The sequence below is a fragment of the Erpetoichthys calabaricus genome, chromosome 7 (assembly GCF_900747795.2).
Source record: "Erpetoichthys calabaricus chromosome 7, fErpCal1.3, whole genome shotgun sequence".
Classification (NCBI taxonomy): Eukaryota; Metazoa; Chordata; class Cladistia; order Polypteriformes; family Polypteridae; genus Erpetoichthys; species Erpetoichthys calabaricus.
In genome coordinates this window covers 39,535,557-39,559,800 of record NC_041400.2, presented here as the reverse complement: position 1 = coordinate 39,559,800, position 24,244 = coordinate 39,535,557, and the positions used below count along the sequence as shown (strand labels likewise).

Sequence of the window (24,244 nt, the reverse complement as noted above, 5' to 3'; positions counted from 1 at the left end):
TAGTGTGACTGCATCTGGAGTATTGTGTGCAGTTCTGTTCAACACCCTACAAAAAAGACATAGCAGCACTTGAAGCTGTGCAGAAGACAACAACCAGGGGTGTCCCAGAACTCTAGGAAATATGGCGATTCACGTACTTAAGGACACCAATGGAATTAACAGGCTGACACCATCAAGCAATTCTTTACTCACAGAGTTGTGATAATCTCGAGCAAACTACTAAGCCATGTAGTTGAAGCAGAAACCTTAAAAACCTTTAAGAAGTATCTGGGGTGAGGTATTGGGACAGCTTACAATAGCTATTAGCTAAACAAAAAGCCTGATGGACTGAATGGTCTCCTCTTTGTCAAATTTCTTTATATTCTTATATTGTGTCTATTATTTGTTTAAGTTTATCTGAAACGAAATTGACAACTTTAAGCACTTATATTGTATGACTTGTTTCTCAAATATATATATATATATATATATTTATTTATTTAATTTTGTGCTTATGCATATATGATACACATGTGTATGTATTTATATATTATAGAGGGTTTCACACTCTGCTAGGGACAGCCCTTGCATGCAATAAACTTGTAAGTCCATAAACTGGCTATAGTGCGGAGTTCAAAAATCCTCCTTTTAACACTTTAAGCTTTAAATGGCCAAGACCCTGCTTACTAATCTGAATTTATTATTACTTACAAGACAGAGCGCACATTAAGATCTCGAGATGCTGGCCTGCTTATGATTCCTAGGATTAACAAAATAACAGCGGGAGGTCAAGTTACAGGGCCCCAAAGCTGTGGAATGGTTTGCCTGCTACTATAAGAGGTGCCCCTTCAGTCTCATCTTTTAAATCCCAACTAAGACTCACTAATTCAATTTAGCATACCCTGACTAGAGCTGCTGATTAAGTGTGCATACTGCGTCTCTGTTGTTAGTCATTAGTACTCAGATATAAGTAACATGATATTTTTAAACTGTTAATGACCCTCACATATTCTGTTTCTCTTTTTGGTATTCTCATGTGGCACTTGGTACCACTGCTCTACTGCCAGGCTACTCTCCTGCATATGGAAAAGCCATCTCAGATAAAGGAGTTTTGGAATCATCGGGTAGAAGGATCTTTTCATCAGACTGGCTGGCCCAGCACTGACTGTGGTGAGGTGGCTTGTTGGCTGAGGTCTCCAAGACTCTGACTGTGTCTGGCTTGTCTGACTCCTTTTCTACAATCTGGCTGTGGTTCTACAGTTAACTGATGGACAGATAGTTTTGTTTTTCATTTATGATGATTAGTTTCTACTTTGTTTTTGATGTATTTTAGCAAATCTGTATCCTTATATGTGATAGTTCTGTATTTAGTGAGTGGTATAATCTATTTTTGCATTTTGCTTTGAGAATTGTTGTGGTGCTCTGAGCCTACACTTGGTGAGGAACATGGTGCAAGAACAAAGTAGTTTGTCCTGTTGTATTGTATTTCTGATGTGGCAATGGTAGATTGGCCATCTAGCTTTGTGGAGAGGATTACTTGTGTTCTGTTTTGTGTGTTGTATCTACACCCATTGAACATCCAACCTACCTGGAAAGGGTTCTTTTTCTGAATGGCCCTTCCCAAGTTTTTTCCATTTTTTTCCTGCAGAGTTTCTTTGGGAGATTTTTCTTGTCTTCATCGAGACTTCAAAAAACAGGGATTGTTAAAGCCTATTGAGGCATTCCTTGTGTGATTTTGGACTTAACAAGAAATACGTTGTTGTTGTTGTACATTTCAGAGATGTAAATCAAAAGCATTCTTTGGGGAAATTTATAAAAGGTCTGAAAGGAGGTGAAGCAACATTCCTGTGATGGAGACCGAAACAAATGTTTGGCAGCAATGAATGCTAGGTCTGAATTTGAACTAGTCTTCCAAGGCTGTGAGGAACTAACCATTGCACCACAATGTCATCTTGTTTGCATATGATGGTTTTGAGACATAAAATATTACTAAGTATTGCAGGGAGGACTTTGCAATTATTCATTCTTCAATTTCAATAGAAATTTTACAGATCCTTGATGGGTTTTGAAATGGGGAAATCTACACATAATGTAAGGTTCAAAATTTCTATTTAGCCATGTCTACACATGAAATCATTTGCCTTTTCAGTTTCATCTATGCACGTGTGTCCGCTGTAAATTCATTCATCCATTTTGTAAATCCAGATCAGTGTTATGGTGAGTCGGTGTCTATCCTGGTAGCAATAACCATAAGGCAGGAGCCAAGCCTGGACATTGTTACAATATAAATTCACACCTATATTAAGATGAATTCTGTGTATCGACATGTACAACAGCTCTGTTTCTGTGTCTGGTATACACTTACCTACTATAACAAAAGTTGATCTGCGAAGGAGCACAAATACCCTAAATAGCAAAAGGGTCTTTCCAGACGTGCTGCAAGCAGCTTATATATACATAGAAATAAAGAACAGAACAAGGCTGGAATGTGTGCCAGGAAATGCAGCTATTGTAATCTAAATATTTATCATTATAAAACAAAGAAATATTCTAATTTGCAAATAATGTGGTACATTATTCACATCAGTGCTAGTAAATGCTGTGTTCCTGTAAGGGAATATGGAGGCCTAGTTAAGTGGTTTGTTATACACTTTTTGTGGTCAGACAGTGGGCCTCAGTTCTCCTGCTGACCTACAGTATGTTTAGTTGGCTATACTGCTACCTGCTACATTAGCTGTTACTAGTTAATGGCTGATCCATTGTATCTTTAGACACTCCCTGATGTTTTTCACTCAATTATTCTTTACATGTTGCTTCACAGCTGATTGATCAAGTGCTTGTTTGATTTTAATAGCAGGGACACACTATAACAAAAGTAGCCCTCTCCTTGATCTAATAGCTTATAACTTTGAGTTGTAAAATGCCTATATGCTGAGCTAACAATAACTGAGAATTTCTAATTTGTAGTTTATTGATTGTCCCTGCTAACTTACAAGCATTTCTCAATCGGGATCACTTAGTTGAAAAGCAATGCAAATCAATGAGCACTGGTCACTTTTTGGCATATGCCTTCCCAATTACATTTTCAGTAAATAATGCAAATAAATTCTGCTTTCATCGGTCTCCTATTATTAAGTTTTTTTATTTAGATATACTTTGCAATTTTCAGGTTAAGGGCTTTACTCAAGGGCCCAACGGAGTAGGATCCCTTCTGGCAGTAAACAGATTTGAACCAGCAGCCTTCCAGGTACCAGCACAGATCCTTAGCCACAGAGCCACCACTCCGCCTGATAAAAATACATTTAATATTACTTGCAATTCACAAGATCTAGATTTATTTTTTTTTTGTTTTAGTTTACCTGTCAAAATGAGTGAGATTTTCACACAATGTGAGGAAAAGGTGCTTTTGTACTTTATTGCAGATTAAATGCTTGTAGGATTCCTCAAGAATCACTAGTTTGACACCAGCTCTGTCATTGTCTTTTTGGACTTTAGCACATTCTTCCCGAGTTATTGGAGGCTTTTCTATGGGTACTCCGGTTTTCCTCACATTTTCCAAAGTGCATGTTACACTAGTTCATGACCATAAACTGGCCCATTGTGTAACTGTGACTTGTGATGGATTATCATCTTGTCTAGGCTGATTCATGTTTAACACCCATCTTTCCATCCAGGTGGTGTTTCTGCATTAAGGGCCACTGGGGGCACAGCCCGCAAAATAAGTACCAGTGTACCACCTATTGGAATGAATTTTGTAAAGCATGTAGTTATAAAATGCATTGCATTTTTCATTCCAACAGATGTCGCTTCACAAACTTTAGCACTGGTTTTACAAATCTCAAACCAAATGGCATACAGTATAATAGAGAGGCAGCCACCGGACAGATACTTTGATGCACACATAGACAAATTCCCTTTTGCTAAGGTGGATAAGCTGATATCTGTCCATCTGCCATTTACTCTTGGTTGGACAGTTTCAGATTTAACATTTGCAGTGCACCATCTATTGGAATGTATTCTGTAATGCATGTAGCAAAAAAAATGCACTGCGTTTTTCATTCCAACAGATGCTGCAACATAAACATCAGCACTGCTTTTACGAATCCAACACGAAATGGCGTATTCTAGAGACGTAGCAACCGGGTTAAGGTGGATTTATTGCACCACTTTGGCTCCTGAGGAATTGTCCTGCTATCTGCCTTTGTGATTTTATTTCTGCGCTGTAGAAACAATTGTTATGGGGTCACTCTGAGCAAGCAACCACAGTCTGTTGGTGTGGTCGGTTATTGCTTTCTTGACACAGAAAAGCAATCTGAACAACAGTTATCTTTCTCCTTCGGCATGACCAGTATTGGTAGTCCAGTTAGGAAAGGACTCCACAAATATGCCAAAGTTGACCATGCAAATTAAATCTACAGAACGCATGCAAATTAACCCAAAAATGCATAGGACGGGTTGTGTGACTATCATTATCATTACAAAATGTGAGCATTTTAAGAAGAAAATATAATTTCAAATTACCCTTTAGTTACGAAATATCAAAACTAACATTAATTAAAAGCATCACAAAGACAAATATTAATTTTGAGAATTGCAGAGTGTTGTCTGCTCACCCATGAACTCTTATAACAACCACACACACCACATTAAGGAGGACACCATGATCATTCTCAAGAATAAAATGTTTCTTTTCAACAATAAAGGTGTCAGCTTTCAGCTGCAGCACATCTGATAAAAAGCACACATCAAGTTTTGTAAACTAGCCAAAAGAAGCATACCACAGTTCACTGTGTAGCATTAAACTGTGAATAAAAAACAATTCTGATTAGAGTAGCCTGCTAGTTAGCTAGTTTAAATTTAGAAGTCCAACTGTGTTAATGGAGAAACCTTCACGTGTTTTAATCACCAAAGAGCCAAGAAGGTGCCAGCACTTCCCATTTGACCCTCTAACAGTATCATATTAGAGAGGGGGGGACAACAACTCCCAGCATTCTAAACTTCTTACAAAGTATAAACACACAATGAGACCCATTACTGACCCTTCAAAATGAGAGCTTGGACAATTGAACTAAGTAGACCAAAGTGTGAAGACACTCCTAAATAAGAAATTAATTCAATAAAATCTGGAAGACACAAACTTCCTAGATCTGGGTTGGCGAACCATTGTTTCAAAACAAAGTTACTGTTTTTCCTTTGGTTTTTTGGCAACATGGCTAGTTTTAAACAAACATCTGTGTTTTATTTAATAAATAAGGTTAGGTTAGCATGACAAATAGCTCAGTGACAATACACATTGCAAGAGCTGTCATCGGGCTTTTAAGCGCTGAAGTGTGTTAGCACCACAGGAATGAACAGAAAAATGAGAGTGGAATACAGTATGTGCTGAGCAAAGCAAAGAAACTTCTACAACGGGGTTTAAAGGTTTAATGAACTTGAAATGAGTTGACAAATGTTCACCGCAATGATGAAATGTAAGCAACAGTGAAAATATGTTTCATTTTTTTGCAATGAAAATAATTTTCACCACAGGAATACCAACATCGGCAGAACAGAGGAGCAAATATCCTGGTGCTGAGAGAGATTGTTGAAAAGCTGCCCAAGTTATACCTTATGAAAGAAATATATTTTAAGTTTTTATTTATAGTGTTTACTTATTGAATGACCCTAGCTGAGTAAATATTAACTAAGATCCATAGGTTGTACTGAAAAAAAATACTCTTTAAAGTCTTTTTTACTTTTTGCCTTGACCTTAGTGGGCAACATTGACAGTAACTGCACATGACATGAGAGTTAAGATATCATTGGCTAATAATATAAATATGGTAGGAGCGCAACACAGTGCTAGAAATTACATTTGTGTAAGCGGTTATTATAAAATTAAACACCATAAAAAATCTCCTAAGGACAGAAACCCTTTATTTAATGATGCTGCAGCACTCAAGTCAACTCCACACACCTAAATGAGCCTGCGTTTGGCGTGCTGTTAGATCTGTGCTAAAATCAACCTGCTAAAGGCTTATAAAAGTAATAGTAAAAGTAATTAACCTTTATCTTTTTAATAACAATAAGTGAATGATAAGAACAAGAAAGTTTCCTGATGAACATATACCTTTCTAATTTACAATAATGTTTCAGCATCTACTGATATTAATGAAAAAGACATTTCCAGGGAGGGTGAAGTATATTTCTAAATTCAGTGCAGAGTTCACCTGTAGCCTGCATGCACTCCATCACTAAATGTAGTTCTCCTAGTTCAGTGTCATGGGGAGGGATCTCAAGTTCACTGTAATCAAGATGCCGAAGCTCTTAGGCAGCAGCATTAAAAACGGTGCCACCATGCTGCCTTACACTAATACGTCCTGTATATAAACATATACATACAATGTGATAGTTCAGATATTTCTTTGCATAAATTTGCAAAAAATTCTACAATCTTCTTACCACTTTATCAATCTGGAGTGTCGAGTGTTGCTTGATGTGGGAAAAAAATGAATATAAATGAAATGAATATGAATGATTTAAGTATAAGGCTGCAACACAGCCAAAAGTCAGAAAAGTGGAGGAATCTGAATACTTTCTAAAGGCACTGTGTGTAAATATATTAAGGCACAACAATACATGATATCATAACTACAGAAAGTACAGTCATTATGAAAACCTTCACCATTTTTAGCATTTAATTTCTGCATAGCCATCAAAAGGCAAACTGTGGTGCTCATGTGTGATGATTTAGCTGAACTGCACATATTAGTCCGTAATAAAGTCCCAATGACATGTGTATAGTATAGATAGTATAGAGAGTATAGCTATATATACTCCTGTATGTAAAAATCTTCTTTGCTAGCATGCTTTTATTTTTAATAATCTGTGTAAGCACACAGAGAACAGAAGAGTCTTTTAAACTGAAACGAAGCGCATCTTTCTATCAGCCAGTGGATTTCATAGTAAATCAATTATTTGCAATCATCCAAACCATAACCAAACATTTTCATCCAAAGGTGCCAAACTCCCAGCTTTACAATATTCTCATGCCCAACAAAGTTCACCTTCCACCACTTCCACTAAACATTTTACCATCCTTTTTGTTTTTATTAATCTACTGAATGAAGCACAAATCTACTCTCATTAAATTCCACACTTCTACCATTTCAACCAAATTTTTATGGTGTACTTGCAGTTTTCCAGGTGGAGGTACAGCTCCCTTCAAACCTTCTCTTTATGTCTTTTGCGACCAAACTGGCCTTCAACCAATGGGTTGCTCCCAGTATGTGATGTGACCAGAATCCTTACTGAAATATTTATTATTGGCATGCCATATCTATACCCATATGAAAAATCATAATCTGTTTTTTTGCTCGCTGGACACGCAAAAATGGTTAAAATGATTGTAACTAAATTTCGTTTGTGAATTGCTATTGGTCCAACTTAAAATATAGACTATGTGGCATATTGGGGAAAGGTGTTGTACCAGAGGGGAGCAACCCAAAAAGCAGTGCCAACCTGGGGTCTGCAATTCCCTTCAGGCAGCAGATGATTTAATGGGGTGCAATAAACCTTTCTCTTCTATCTTTGCAGACCAGACACAGGACATTCTGCCTGATTCTGATGACATCACTTCCATTTCTGGCCCAATGATGTCACTTCCAGTTCCAGCCCCCAAGAACATCACTTCCAGTTCCTGTCCCAAGAATGTCACTTCTGGTTCCGGCTCCAGATGATGTCACAACCTGTTTTAAAAGCCAGTCGTCTTCCATTTTTACTCAGTTTCTGTTTTGAACTCAACCTGTACACTTCTATGTTGCCAAAGCTCTAATATTGCAGCCTTATTCAAGTACGCGGGTGGCTGCCGCAAACCTTTTTTTGGTGTCAAGGTCTATTCATTTTACACTACGTATGTTTCTGTTTTGCTATCAAAACAGGGGCACCACCACACTACTTTGGCCGAGGGCCTATGATGCTGTTAAGATGGTCCTGTACCACAGCTAGTCTTCCTTTGATTTTAAAATGTATCTCATAGCTGTTTTTGATAAATTACTCCTAAATAATTGAATAATTTCACCATCTGAAATTTTTTATTGCTGTAGTTCAATATCTCTGCATTGCTAACTGTAATGCTACTCTTTGGACTTATCATGAATTTTGTGTTGTCCTCATTGATTTGCAGACCTGTTCAAGTATTCCAGCTTTTTTGTTAGGCTAGTTCGGTTTCTAGCTTCTCTTAAAAACACATAAATATTTGCTTTTGTATCATAACCCATTATTCAGTTATACCCAGGCAATGTTGGGTACTTCTGCTGGTTTATAAATAAGACAAAAGCAACTTAATTGCAGTACAGTTAATGATTTAAGATGAGCTGCTGCAGCTGCTGTTTTGGGGCATGGCTGTAGAGAAACGAGCTCTTCAGGAAGTGATTGTGTCTGCTATTTATGTAGCAAGCATAAGAAAACTGTACATATTTACCTTACAGTTGACCCACATATTTACATAACTGCACACAAGAAAACAAAATCATATCAGTGTAGCTTGTTGTTGAACGATCCTCAGTAAATAAAAGCATATGGACTCATAAGAGAGCCAAGAGACGGACAATGAGCCAAGGATTCACTGAGCCAAACTAGCACTTTGTGTACTCAGTTTTTATACCATTAGTTCCGTCTTTTGCAGCATTCACATGCCAAGAGAATTTTTAGAGATCCCAGTTGAGATGTCTCACCTTCTCACTTAGTTGCGCTCATGTGAATTTCTGGTTGGCGTCTTGGGGGAAGCTTGAGTTCGCTGCTAATTTGCTCCTGGGACTGCACATAAAGTAATTAAAGATAAGTTCTGTTTTTTTTCAGGAAAATCACAAGCAAGCTAAAAGCAGTAAGTGTGGTTTGCATCTCTCTGTATACATTTTTACCTTACTTAGTTATTACTGTATAAGGTCAAGGGTCAACACTTTGTCTCAACTTTTCCCTGAATTTCTCTAGAAGGGGCATTCATGTAAAAATTCCCGCTGAAAAACTCAAATTTCCTGCTTGTCCGATGACCAGAGGCCCAAAGCTTGCCACTTACAATATCTGCCTAAAATTGTACTCGGTTTACTCATTCTTAGATTTCCTGAACCCAGCTGCTCTAAACCAGAGGTTTTTGGGGGCAAAGCCTGCGACGCAAGCACTGAGGATTAATACAGAAATCAGCCGTGGTTGGGACATCATTCTATCAAATGGCACACTCACAAAGAGTCATCCGGCAGCCTAACCTGCATGTCACTGGGAACAAGGAGGACAATGAAGTACGTGGAAAGGGACTTGAACCACTGGAGTTGCAGCATTGACAACTGTTGTAAACATCCAGGTATTATATTAACTTTAAATGTTGTGTATTTATAAAACATGTACAGTGGATTCAGAAAGCATTCAGACCCCTTTACTTTCTTCACACATTTGTCCATCAATCTACATTCAGTAACCCATAATGACAAAGTGAAAACATGTTTGCAGAAAGGTTTGTGGATTTATTAAAAATCAAAAAACTGAAATCTCTCATTTATATTTAGACCCTTTCCCGTGGCATCCAAATTGTGCTTTAATTCTCCTTGAGATGTGTCAAAAACTGGATTAGAGTCCACCTGTGGCAAACTGAATTGATTGGACATGGTTTAGAAAGGCACACAGCTGCATATACAATGTCGCACATTTCACACTGTACATCAGGAAAAAAAACAAACCAAAAAGTCCTAGACACTCTCTGTAGACCTCAGCGATCAAATTGTGTTGTTAAATAAATCAGAGTAGGGGTAAGAAGACCATTTCTAAAGCTTTGAGTGTTCCCAGGAGCTCAGTAGCCTCAATAATTGTGAAATTGCAGTAGTCTGGAACCACCAGGATTCTTCCTAGAGTTGGCCGTGTTGCCCTTCTGAGTAACTGCACAAGATGAGCCTTGGTCAGGGAGGTGATCAAGAACCCAATGCTTACTCTAACAGTCCTTCAAAAGTTCAAGGCTGAGATGGGAGAACCTGCTGATTTGACAACCTTCACAGCAGCACTCCATTCATTACATGCTTATGGTTGAGTGGCTAGACAGAAGTTACTCTTAACTAAAAGGCATATGACAGGTTAATGGACTCTGAGAGCATGAGGATAACAAATCCATTGTCTGATGATACAACAATTGAACTCTTTGATCAGAACTCCAAGACTCTATGTCTGGCAAAGAACAGGCACTGCTCATTAGCTGCCTAATACAATCCCTATGGTGAAGCTTTGTGGTTGTATCATCATGTTATGTGGGTGCTACTCAGTGACATGGGCAAGGACACTGGTAAGAATTGACAAAAGGATGAATGCAGCCAAATACCGAGAAGTCCTTGAAGAAGTGCAAGCTCAAACTTTGGCAATGGTCCATCTTCCAGCATGATATTAACCAATGCATAGAGCCAAGAGAACATTTTGAGACAAGTCTCAATATGTCCATGAATGACCCAGCCAAAGCTCAAACTTCAAGCCGATAGAACATCTGTGGAGAGACTTAAAGATGGCAGTTTACAGCTATCTAACGGAACTTGAGAGGAAATATCGAGAGAGGAAGAATGGAAAAAACTGCCCAAATCTAGGCGTGCAAACCCTATAGAGATTATTCAAGAAGACTCAAAGCTGAAACTGCCGCCAAAAGAGGCTTCTACAAAGTACTGAATGAGAGGTTTCTGTTTTTGAATTTTTAATGTAGAGAAAAGCCAAGCAAAATGACACCTTTTATTGCTTGGCTTTTCTCTACATTCATAATGGCTAACACGGTACAACACCCTAGTACTACTTGAATTTTTAATAAATTTGCAAACCTTTCTGAAAACGTTTTCACTTTGTCATTATGGATTATTGAGTGTAGACGGATGGACAAATATGGCAAGTGTACCCATTTAAAAAGACATCCACAACAGAATAAAATATAATCTACTCTCTATATATAAAATCCTAAACCTAAAAGTGCAACTATTTTATGTGACTTTTTATGTCACGTTTTTTTATCACACTTTAAATTGGGCTTATTTTAAAACCTACATATATATGTTTGGTTTCATTCTTATTCCGTTTTTACATTATAAACTAAAAAATATCAAGAACTCACGTCCCGCAAGATGAGACGTTGTGTCAAGAGATTTAGCCATGCTCAGGGCTGGAAATAAAAGACAAAGAGTAGGACAGCTGCTGTACAGGCTTTTAAATGTTCAAAGCGCCGTGCGAGATGCAGGTCACGTGGCACAGCAGCAGCAGCAAGCCAGCAGCTGATTGGGCAAAGAGGAGGTAAAAAAAAAAAACTTGTATTTGTTTCCCATTGTATCACCGTTTAAGAGGGGGTTGCATGGGAGTGACCGCGTCTCCTTGAGGTGCATTCAGCCCCCCTCTTCACAACGTGAGTGACAGAGATGTGAAGTGGCTGGGGGGGTTGGCGAGCAAACCCTCTATAAATAATAATTTTTCTTTTGTATATTTACAGATTTTACTAATATCCTGGCCGCAACTGGGGGTTGGGCGCCGAAGGCACCAGGGCAGCTTGCCCTCCTAGTAATAATTTTAATAATAATAATACATTTTATTTATATTTACATTTACATTTACATTTACATCATTTAGCAGATGCTCTTATCCAGAGCGACTTACAACAGTGCTTAGTAGTCTACGACTGTTCTTCAGTCTTTAAGGCTAGGATTAAATCTACTGTCATTAAACAAGTTACCGCTGACCAAGTTGTACACATTTCCCATGCTTAAGGCACTTATATGAAGAAAGTGAATGTGTCTGAACACTTTCTGAATCCACTGTACTTTGTTGCCAGATGAATCTGTGAGATCTATAAAGCAAACACTTCATTTTGATAAGATTGTGCACTTTAGTGGATTCAATCCGTCTATCAAGAAAGTGACCTTTAAGTACTGTTCATTGGATGAAGATGACTTTTTTGGTCTTCCACTGCATTTCTCGGTCTTCACTGTACACGTTCAACTAGAACATCTGGCTGAGTGCACCACTGACACAAAACTCTCCACTTTCTGTCTGTCCAATTGTGTCAGCGTTGCCATTTCCAAAGCTCTCCAGCAGCTGCATTTATAATAAAATGGACCCATTTGTTTATGAACCTGCTCCACTAGCTCACGTAGTTTATCTAACTAATTTGACCAGTGTGTGCTGTTGATGAAATTAAAAAATGCATGGAATGGTTGGGGTGCCTCAAAGCGAGGTCTGGGAGCTGACTATGTGTTGTTCTAACCATCTTCCAAGTTATCAATATATATATATGGAAGCACAAGAAATTATTGTTAGGTTTTATTCTACCAATGTTTACTGCTATTTATTCTAATTTTATAAAGAATTTTCATCAACAAATAAACACTCCCCAGGTAACCAGCTTTAAAAATCATTTTGTTGGGTGGCCTATGTTTTCTTTTGTTTTTAATCAGTGCTATAAATAGCGTATGTTGTCTCAGAAAGGCAAATCATTTGAAACCTCAGTCATCCTGAAATGTCCCTTTTCTTTCTTTCTTCCCTTCAGGCAAATGGCACAAGACCATCCGGACCTCCTTGACGCGATTTCAGAAGCAGATTATATTTACAGATCATTAGGTTACTTACACTATATTCTTAAAAATAAAGGGGCCAAAGTGGTTTTTCAGAGCAATGCATCAGAGGGCCAATTTTGGTTCCAAAAGAAATCTCCACGTATAGTAATTGTTGCATCTTGGTGTATTTTTGAAGTTTTGCTATTTTAAAGTTTTTCAATAAAATTTCCTAAATAGTTTTTTTTTTTTGTGTGACCACATATTTTGACCATTTCACTGTACAATTTTAGCATTATTTTATAACAACCCAATTAGGGGTGTTCCAGTATAGTCGGATTATGGAGATGAGCCAAAATATGCTGTTAAAAGGAAAACAAGCCAGGATTTCAGTAAGAGATACAGAGAGACAGATATTGGAGGTGGGCGCTAATGCTTGAAGGGAATTTGAGGAGTGGGAAAGTAGGGAAGCCCCCCCACCAAACTATCAAGGAGAAAGACTAAGAAAGCAGATGCTGTGCTTTCTATCTTGTCAGTTTCGTTGTTACCTTTGTGTCCTCCTAATAACTATTCCACCATTGAATACTTTTCTTGATTGTAAATATACACATTTCTATGCATGAATGTTTGCCTTATTTAAGGTTTTTATATGAGTCGAATGTTATTTTGATGTTTGTTTTGCATTGTCTTGATGGTCATTATCTATGCAATGCTTGATTGATCACATGACCACATTATCATGCTTGACGACACAGGACGTTACATCTAAATGTGGTGGCATTCACACATTTAAATTATCCTTTGGTGGGTACATTCTTTGTAATGCATGTTAACTTTATTTCGAGTAGTTTTGGGTTCAAGTTCTGAATACTTCAATCTTCAACTTATGAGTTTGTTTCCCCTCTGTTTCTGGTTGTTTAGTTTTCTTTTGCTTCCTGGTATTTGGACCCTCACTTTCCCTTTTTGACCATGATTCTTTGTATTCTAATCTTCAGCTCATAATTGTCAATACTCGGTGTGTCGTAACATTGATAAATTCACAGTGGTGTTAGTATTATTGTCATTGTGGAAAGACGTTAAGATTGCTGATCTGCTGTAATCTGTGTTCAGCATGTGAGAAGCAGATGGCCCAGTGATTAACATTATTTCATTACCATAACACCTACACAGTGGATTCAGTTCTTGAACTCATTCATTGTGCTGGTGTCGCTCAGTTTTATTTTTTATCTCACCCAAAAGATGTGTAAGTTAAGGTTACGTGACCATTTTAAATTGGCCCAACCTGAGAGTGTGCGTGGAAGCGTGCCCAGTCCTAAACTGCGGACCACCTAAAATGGCTTCAGGTCTTGTACAGCATGTTCCACATTTTAGCAACCCTGCAAATGGAAACAGCAAGTTTGAAAAATGGATGGATGAATGTATTCGTAAAGCTTCTGTTTAAATGTATTCTTTTTTTTCCTTTGTGTAACAAGCTCATAATTATGTGTGGGTAAATGCATGGATCAGCGCAAGTATTTTGGTGCTATGTTCTTTCAAATGTAGAAATGATCTCATGCAGGGTATCCTCCAGTGTTTTTTGAGTGGCCTTCAAGACCCTGCCTAATCTATATCTGGCTGGCTGCTATGCTGCAGTTGCCCGTGGTAACCACAGAAATGTATAGACCATAATCCCACAGTGAATGCCTAATATATTTTTAGCTTCAGCAAAATAAATGTAAAGTCATTAGAAGATCTGCATTTTCCTAAATTCCACTGCAGTAAGAGAACAGGTGGAGGGAGACAGGAGAGGCCTGTGTTTCACCGAGCTCAAAGCCCACAGAAAGGCTACTGCTGCCTCCTGTCAATTAGAGGTGATGAAATTTCCGGGAGGGCCCCATCTTGATTGACAATGATTTGATTCAGTTGGAGTCACTGCTGACATTTTAGACTTGCAAACACATTCTGCAGGCTTATTTTGCTGCTCATGCTGTGAATTGTGGAGAGCTGTCACAGTCAGGCAGACACTGGAATATACGCCTGAGCTGTCAGTGATAAATAGTAACACCATAACTGTTACAGGATATTCATTCTTAGTTTGGCACATTGAAATTTTTTAAATGTGCAAGGACCCCCCTTTGGACTATCAATCAGTTACTAGTAACTAAACAGCTCAGACGGGTATGGGAGGTCATTCTAGTCAGACTCTACAAAGCAAAAGAGAACCTAACTGCGATACGGTAACACAAAGTTTAGCATGTTTGAACAGTCAGTCCTTCAAAAATAAAATAGAATTGATTGCCAATATTTCCAGCAAAAAGTAAACTGAAGCTTAATGACAATCGATTAAAAAGACAGGTCAACTTTTCTTTATTTCATTAAAAGAAAAAGGTTATACAGTTGAAAACAATGAGGCTGTAATGGCATCAAAGCTTATCTAACAGATACTGCAGTACAGCAAAAGTATGTCATGCGTGGAAATATTTTAATTAAATATTTCTGCTTGAGAAAGCCCAAGTAAATCTAAAATTACGATAAGCCAATTATTTTTGATATATAAAATAAATCAGTCATCATATCTAGGTGTGAGTCCCACAAATGAATGTCAGGGTAGACACTGCTTCCTGGTAATGATGAACTGGATTAATGATTTAAGTGAAGATGGCAGGATAGATGGACATAACTTTAGTTAAATTAGCTAAAATGGTGTACAATAAAAGATTAATTATCTGCAGGTACACTCCACAGACAGAAAGTTCTTGCCCTGTGCCAAACACTTTTAATACAGCATTGAATTTGGATTAAGCAGGTTCTGAACATGGATTGATGGATGGATAAATGCACTATGGTGTTACACGGCAAATACAAATTTGACTTCAAATGTGGTAAAGACATTGGGTCTACAATCTGGTGGTATACAAGCTATCATCTGAACTGGTCCTGTTTCACAAAGATTATATGGAAGGACAGTAGGAGTTTAACATAATGGCTGGGATTTATGCTAGTTACATAAAATCTATAACTATCCTTGCCATACTGTTCAGGGCTAAACCAGAGAGATTTGAAATGAAGACAAGAGAGCAGGTTAAAAGAGAAATTCAACACTGAGGAAACAAGAGAGATCAAAAAGACTAGGCCACATGGAAAACCAAAGCTTATAGGCAAAAAGAACATACAAGAGATTCAAAAATCAAGAATTCAAGGAAAGACGTGCAATGGATTGTCAGATTAGATTAATTTTATTAATCCCATGGAGAAATTCAAAGGCATACAGCAGCAGTAACATAAAAAACAAGGTGTGGACAGTAGCGAGTGCTCCGGCTCACCATATACCCAACACAAACACACATGGACACAGGTTAAAAGGCAAACAGTCTTATATTGAGGGAAACTCTTCATTTATAAGGGTTTCCCACCACCACAGCCACAAGTACAGCAAACATGATACACCACGCTCTTTGTCTTTTTCCTCTCTCTTTCTCTCACAACCTCCTTCACTTCTCTTGTAAGTTTCGTCCTCCTCCTCCCGACTCAGGCTCCCTTTTATTTTAGCCCCCCAGGAAGTGCTCCCGATCTTCTGCACACAAGGTCTGTCAGCACTTTGGGTGAGATGGAAACCCCATGGTGTAGGGACTCCCCAATCATACAGCAACCCCTGGCAGCCCCCACAAGACCCAACAAGGCTGTTCCCTGGGACTACAATACCCTGCGGGCACCCATCTAGGAATATGAGCCTGGGCTCGCTGCCATCTAGCATCCTGGGTGAGGTAAAGCCCTGCATAAGCTGTCTCCCCAGTCCTTCAATCTTGAGGGCCAGGTAAGGATGTTGGCTGTCCTTCACAAAGCATACAGGCTGACAGGACAAATAATACAGCCAATCAATCAATTAAAATGGTCAAGGAATAAATTAAAATAAATAAATATTTACTGTACAGAAATTTCAAAATGAACTTCAGGAAGGAAGCATTGAATTGCCTGATAGGAGTTGGCAGAAAAGATCGCCAGAGGCACTTCTTAGCACACCGTGGTGGAATGAGCCTGTGGGAAGTATGGAGGAGATTTTTCATGATGGCATCCATTTTTCCCATCATCATCTTTTCCACAACAGCTTCTGTGTGATGAAATAGGCTTTCTCGATAAGTTTGTTCAGGCATCGTGCATCTTTTGAGCTCAAGTTGCTTCCCCATTAGTCTACAGTGTAAAACAGCACAGTGGCTACTATGGACTGAAAGCACATTTCCAGACACTTGCTGCATACATTAAAAGACCTGAGTCTCCTGTTAAAGAATATCCAAATCCTAGATAAAAGGAGACGTGTCACACCAGAAATTCTGGTGCCACGCTAATGACAACAAGTGTCGAGCTGCGCAAAGAAATCCCCCAGCAACTTGGAGATGCATCCTAGTGACTGACTCACAAAATATTGACACAAAAGCAACAATAAAAATAAAAATAAGTGTTTCCCCAACAGGTATAAAAACCCACACCGTAAGATTCTTCATAATGAGAAACAACATTTTCAAAAAGATAAATTAGAACAGAGCCAAGAAAAAATTATATTCTGAAACTGAATATTCACAACAACTGCTTACAGGTCAACTTTATAATATGTAAAACTGTGGTATGGATATGCAATTTTAATAAGAATTGTTCCTGCTGCATATTTCTGAGAATAATGGATTTGACTAGATGCCAATTACAAATTGTTAGCATTGTAGACTGTGTATCATTTTGACCTCCACTATATGTCCTGGATTCATAATAAATGAGCTGCTATCTCAGATTTCAGTAAAAAGGAACCCAGCTAGGAACCAAACCAGAGTGTTAGGGCTTTGAGGTCCTAAGGATACTTGTTGTACAAACCACTGCATCTCTATAATCTGAATTTGGATACATACTCTACTACAACATAGGAATGGAGTAACACACAATTAGTTGAAAGTTTTACAATGTAACATGTTGAGTGCTGTGTCTGCGGCGAGTTGATCCAATTGGTTATCTAGGATGATTGACAACCCTATGTTCAGATCTAAAAGCAGCTATTTTAGTCAGTTGAGCCTAAGGAGAAATTAATGTTTTGACAGCGATGGTACATTTTCTATTACAGACTCACTCCACTTGAACACTGCTACACTTGCACATATCCAACTTTCCTTCACAAAACATGACTGTGAGAAAGTAGGACTACTTCTTGTCAAACAGTCACAGTAGTCACACTCATGTCTATTTCCAGACCACAATCCTTGGCGACTGCCTCATAGTTTAGCATCTTTAACCTCTAATCTTACTCAACTGCAGGCATCATAGTTACTCCTATTTTCTGATCACACTCCTTGACTATGACCTTGGCATCTTAACGCTCTGAATGCAACTATTTGCAGTCATCATAGCCATGTCTATTTTCTGGCCATGCTTATAAAGTATTGTGTCATTGTTTAACAGACAAAAAGTCTGATCAGGCTTAGAAAACCAAACCTGTTTGGGGATAGGTTCCCATTAAAAATTACGTCAGTATGCATTTGTCTTTAAGTGAGGTTTGAACCTGATACCAGATTCAAAAAATGAAGATATTTCCAGAAAAAAAAAAGAACATAAGAAATTTGACAAACGAGAGGAGACCCATTCAATTCAACAAAGGTTTTTGTTTAGCTAATAGCTAAGCTGTCCCAATATTTCATCCAGATTCTTCTTAAAAGCTGTGAAGGTTTCTGCTTCAATTACATGTCTTGGGAGTTTGTGCCAGAGTCCCACAATTCTTTGTGTAAAGAAGTGAATCCTGGCTTCACTTTTAAATGCACTGCCCCTTAATTTCCACTGGTGTCCTTGAGTATGCGATTCACACTTAAGCCAAAAGAATGTTGCTGGATCTACTTCAATGTCTTTGAGGATTTTAAATACCTGGATTAGGTCCCCACTGAGTCTGCTTGAGACTAAACAGGTTTAGTTCTCAGACTCTGTCAGAGTAGGGCACGTCCTTAAGTGCTGGGATGCACTTGGTTGCTACGCTGCTATGTCTTTCTTGTACTCTAGTGACCAGAACTGCACACAGTACTCCAGATGCTGTCTTACTAGCACATTATAGTTTGAGCATAACGTCCCTTGACTTAAATTCAACAGTTTTAATGATATAACCTAACATTTTACTTGCCTTTTTAATTGCTTCTGTGTATTACTTAGCCGATGAAAATATTGCGACAACATTAATATAAATTAGAAAAAGTAGTGGTCCAATGACAGACCCCTGAGGGACTCTATTGATGACCTTGCTCCATGTGGGGTATTCTCCTCTTATCTGTACCCTTTGTCTCCTGCTAGTTATCCAACAGGAAATTCAGTTTTGCTGGTTACTTCTGATGCCTACAGCTTCTAGTTTCAGAATTAATCTTTTGTGTGGGACTGTATCAAGTCTAGGTAAATTATGTCGCTGCTATTTAGAATGTTACTTTTGTTTATTTAATTTTCTAATTTATTTCTTATTATAGTTTTCATAATTTTGCATGGCACAGAAGAAAGACTAATTGGTCTGTATTTGCTTGGATCCATTTTGTCTCCCTTCACGAAGATTGGAGCCACATTTGCAACTTTCCAGTCCTTGGGTATTTCACCTTTATGAAGTGACTGCTGAAATATACCTAATAAGGGTTTATAGATGATGTCTTAATCTGAGTCAAATAATCAAATGAGTTTGTATTGTAAAGAGCATGGGTACAAAGAAAAAAAGGGACACTACAAAAAAAAGAACAGTTCACCCCTTCAAGGAACAAATTTATTGTTTTGCTCAATACAGGCAATTGCATAACTCTAGACCACCTAACGAAACCTCCCTGCAGTGATGGGCCAGGTGGAATGCCACGAAAACAACAAATATTCCCAGAGACACTGAGGCAAATCATAGCTTACCTTGTCTAGTCTCCACAATGTACGTGCAGAATAATCACACTCACAGCCCTTTGTGTACCCATAGATCTATGGTGTTCTCATCATTGTCTCCTCTCCAGCATACAGTTTCTCATTTCCCCGAAACCCTTGGTATCTCTCCTCTGCACACAAGTTCTGATGGCTCCCTCTAGATGTACTTTCATCACTTTGCCTCTCCAACCTCTTTCCCTGCTTCTGGGAACCTTACCACATAGCAGGGTCTTACCACTACCTCTGGATGGCTAATCCTCTGTGGTAGTTTCAGCACTCCTATTTGAATTCCACAACAAGGTTGCATGATCTCGAACCCTTTCAGGAACAATCGGTACCACACTGGGTGGCTGGACCGATTCAATGCTTTGTCAGCTGGCTGCTACAATATTGCCTATGTTCACATTTACCTTTAAAAGTTATATGAAGGTGTTAGACTAGTGCTGGTCTTTATTCTTATTATGATGTCAAATAGATACAGTATATCATGTCTCAGGTGTCACTGACTGCAAGTCAGTTGCAGACACTCATCCAAAACAACAGGGGGGTATTTTCCACTCTACCTGGAGAAATAATCTAAGTGGACACAAAATAATAGGAGAACCTGTTGTTAAGACTCAGTCGTGTCTGTGTAGAATGCCTGAATCTAGGAGAACATCCATTTTATCAGGAAGTTAAGCAAATTCTAAATTAAGTGCAATTTGTAAAACACTCAAGCAAATGGAGTAGTCCAAATGTAATGGTTCCAAAACCAGACGGAATACATCCATTTTTATGGATTTCAGATGACTAAATAAAGTTTCTAAATTTGATGCATACTCGAAGCCACATGCAGATGAATTATTGGAAAAATGATGTCAGACATTTTATGTCTCTACTTTAGATTTAACTAAGGGATATTAGTAGGTGCCTCTCCAGGAATCCAGCAGTGAGAAAACTGCATTCTCCTTCTCTGATGGTTAGTACAACAAGTACCCTTCACTGAGAAAGAGGTCTGACCCTTACCATATTAAGAAGTTATGATGTTAGATGTGCATATTGTCTTCGTTTCAGCTTATTGGCAAAATACAGTATTTCATATATTTAACAACATGCAAGCATTCATTGTAAAGATATTTGTTTATTTATTGTAGTGTACTACGTATCATACCAAAATGTGAGGGTAGGTGTTGTTATAGTGAAAGGGTCTCATGTTGCACTTCTCCACATCCTGTATTCCAGAATGAGGACCTTCTCTTATGCAGTAATAGTCTGACATCTGCCCCATTCCACAACCCCCAGAGCAGATCTTGGTGAGTGCGGGGGAAAATACAAAATTCCACCACTTATGTTTCCGAATGATTAAAATGCGCAGTTTGGGTGCAAAACCTGTTGTCTTGATCAAGGAGAATTTTAGGAAAGCTGGGTAATGACAGACCTTTGGGTGTGGAAGCAAAGCAGGCACTGCTAGAAATGATAGTGAGGGACAGAGACAGAACATCAAAATGTTATTTCTGTGACAAGATACTTCAGAGAGAACTTCAATAGCCACAGAGTGCTGCAAAGCGATTCACATGCTAGGTTACAACATATTGCAAACCTAATGTGTTTCAGGCATCCACTTTGATCATTCAATGGTCACTCTATAAATGTAGCGCAGAAAGCAGACACTTCATGGAGTGCAAGTCCGCTGATTTTATTTGTATTACCTTAAGAGAACACATCTCTACACCATATTATCAATTTCCTTGCCCATCTATGGTAAATAAAGCTACTGGGAACATCTCAGTATAGCAAATTGAAAAGGAGAGAAGAACACTTGCTGGAGATCTTTAAACATGCTGCTGGCTCAGTTCTCACTGTTTCACCTGAACAAGTCAAATAACTGTCTCTGTTCCAATCTAAAAATCTCAAAACAATTTCCGAGTGTCCTGGTTGTGTATGTTACGCTAAACACATATAAAAAATAATGTTCCGCTGATGCAGATATTAATCTGAGGTCTACTTGTGAGCGGCGCAGTAGTGCTGTGGTTTGTACTGCTGTCTCATGTTTTTTTCTCTAATTACTCTGGTTTCCTTTATATGTTCCTCACAAGTTTACACAATGTTAATTGTGGTAACTTTAAATTGGCCTGGCATGACTAAATGACTAAGTGTGCCCTTGGATGAACTGGAGGTGATCCTTTTGCGACCTTAAAATTCTTCATTTTATAAGATGCCTTTCACGCAGAATATCGTCATAAAGCACTCTACCAAGCAAACAAAATTATCCTATCAAAATATGTTTAAATATTTTTGCTCTTTCTCATCATCCAGTCAGTCAGTCTTTACTGTAATATTTAGTCAGGAAGCAGCTGTTTAAACCTCTTATTATATATATAAAGGAAATTCCATTGAGTACAGCTTTGTTTGCCAGAGTGGCACAGATGGACTGTGGTTACATTTTACTCACTGCACAGTTAATAGTGTAGATAAAGTTTTTAACTAAAGCTTATCACTTTTGTCCTATGACACAATGAAAGAGAATAGTCTCACAGCAGCATTTCTTAAAATGAAAAACAGCAGGGCCACCAGAATAAGAAAGTGGCAAAAACCTAGAGAGTAACTGTTGCATTTTAAATTTGATGCTTTGTAGTCAGTCCAGCAAAGTTTATAGCAGATGTAAAATGCAGATAAGAGAGCTTCACTTTATATTTATGCTGTGGAGATGTTCACTGAAATGCTACCTTTTAGCAGTGGTGCACGGAGTTGCTTTTCATTTTTTCACGTTTTATCGCATATTGCCTTCCATCAAATGAATTCTCTCTGGAGTGTACTCTGGGTTATGTCCTGGCCTGTATACGTGTTAGCTTGGTGCCTGGATGATGCAAACAGCATCCTTTGGGAATAAGTGCTGACCGCTAGGCCTTTATTATATGTTCAGAATGGTTGCTTGACTGTCACCTTACAACTCCTTTTCTACTGTAAAACTGTAAGAATCACAAATCCTGTCAATCAGGAGACCACAATAACAACTCACCCTAAAATTCTTTCCAAATTTCTATGGCAAAGGTTGGCAAGGTTAGCTTCTTTATTAGATGAAGACCTCATAAAGAAAACATAAAACTGACTTTATTTTTCAAATTGCTTAATTGGATGAATTATATTGTTTTAGGCCTATGCAAAATCACAACACGCAGCACTGTAATTAATATTATTCTTTTCATTATGATAACATAAGATAATTTCTTGCTTGGTTAGAGCTCAAATGCCTTCTTCTAAGGTGTTCTGTAAGCTTGCAACCAGCAAGTGAAGAACTGGAGTGGGGTGGAGAACAAAGGCATAAACACTAAGGTTAAAATGACTTCTTAATGAATACATTTGTTTAGCTTTAATATCTGAATTTGAATTTTGGTGAAATGTTCACTTCTCTGATCACCGCAATAGTCTGGGGTCATGACCAGTGCTGGTCCTTGCTTTTCTTCCCATCCTGCCATAACTGCTACATCAATCAATATCCCCGAAATGGCTAAAACAGGTTTGAGAGTGAATGAATTGATGTCCAATATGAAATGAACAGATCTCATTCAAGATTATAAATAAGCATTCAGAAGCAAAACACCAAGGGTCAAGTGAAAGTGATGTCTCCTGTTGAACACTGAATAGACTGTTGTATACAATCTTTTGACAACCAGAACGTTAAGAGACCAAACCGAGGCACAAAAGAGACCAGAAGATACAAAACACACCCAAATTGTGGCCAAAAGGCAGGCAGAGGTTACAAGTAGTAAGACAAACAGATTAGCAAGCAAAGCCAGAAAGAAAGCAAAAATCAAAGGTGAGAACGTAAACAGAGTTAAAAAAAATCTGACGCTAGGGTCTACTTGAAAAAGATTTCCTCATAGAATTCTTTAAGGATATCCAATGAAGGACAGTGAGTGAATCATGGCTTCATCTTATGCCAGGCATACACTGCATGATTTTGGCACAATTTTAAGCCCAATTTGTAGTTGTTGACCGATTTCTGAGACTGTCTGAACTTCAGCTATATCATGTAATGGATGAGATGGGTTGTGATGCCAATTGCATGTTACGATTAGGTTGTCACATAATCAGAAGCATTTCCATAATGTCAGAAATATTATGGTGTTGACAGTTTCACAAGCCGATTTTTTGATGTTGCTATCAAATTTCCCAAAATTCTTTGTGTAGTACATTAGGTGTTCATTTTCATCAATTCATTTTCACCTTTTTTGATTTCAAAAGCTAACTATCATATACCAACACGCATACAACTAAATAACCAATGACAAAAATATATTAGGGAATGTTTACTAGAGGAACCCAAAAAATCATACACAATGGTAAATTACATAGATTATGCACGTCTGATTCTCTCTCTAAACCAGACAGACCTTCCCAACCATCTGCTTGCCTAGTTACACCTTTTTCTTTTATTTGTAGTTTCAGAGCACAGTAAGCGATGCACCTCCTTTTTCTTTGTTGAAATTTTGAGAAGCCTGTGGTCATATTGTTTTTCTGAATTGGTAAAGCTTTATTGCAAAATGTCAATGGATAAAATGTCCACATAAAAGGCTGAGCTCCCAAGTTGTGGTATGTCAATCAGACTGAACGTGCTTGTACAGTTTGAGCACATATGCGATTGACGACTCTATTGGCAGTGTGAGTACTCAGTTGACTACGATTTCTAAAAATCACGCAGTGTATGTCCAACGTTAGACAGTTGTGAAAACAATGAAAACAAGATGTAAATTTTAAAAAGTTTGCTTTTCCAGTTGGAAATAAAAAGTAATCATAAAAATTGAATACTTGATGAATAAAACACTATTTACACAACAATTTCATGCATAATAGCCCAAATAGCTCTA

General features: G+C 38.1%; 1 protein-coding gene across 1 annotated transcript in view; it reads right to left on the bottom strand.

Moving 5' to 3' along the window:
- npr2 (natriuretic peptide receptor 2) overlaps positions 1–24,244 on the bottom strand; it is a 200,743-nt gene that overhangs the window by 63,244 nt on the left and 113,255 nt on the right. The gene's annotated exons all lie outside the window — the stretch shown is intronic.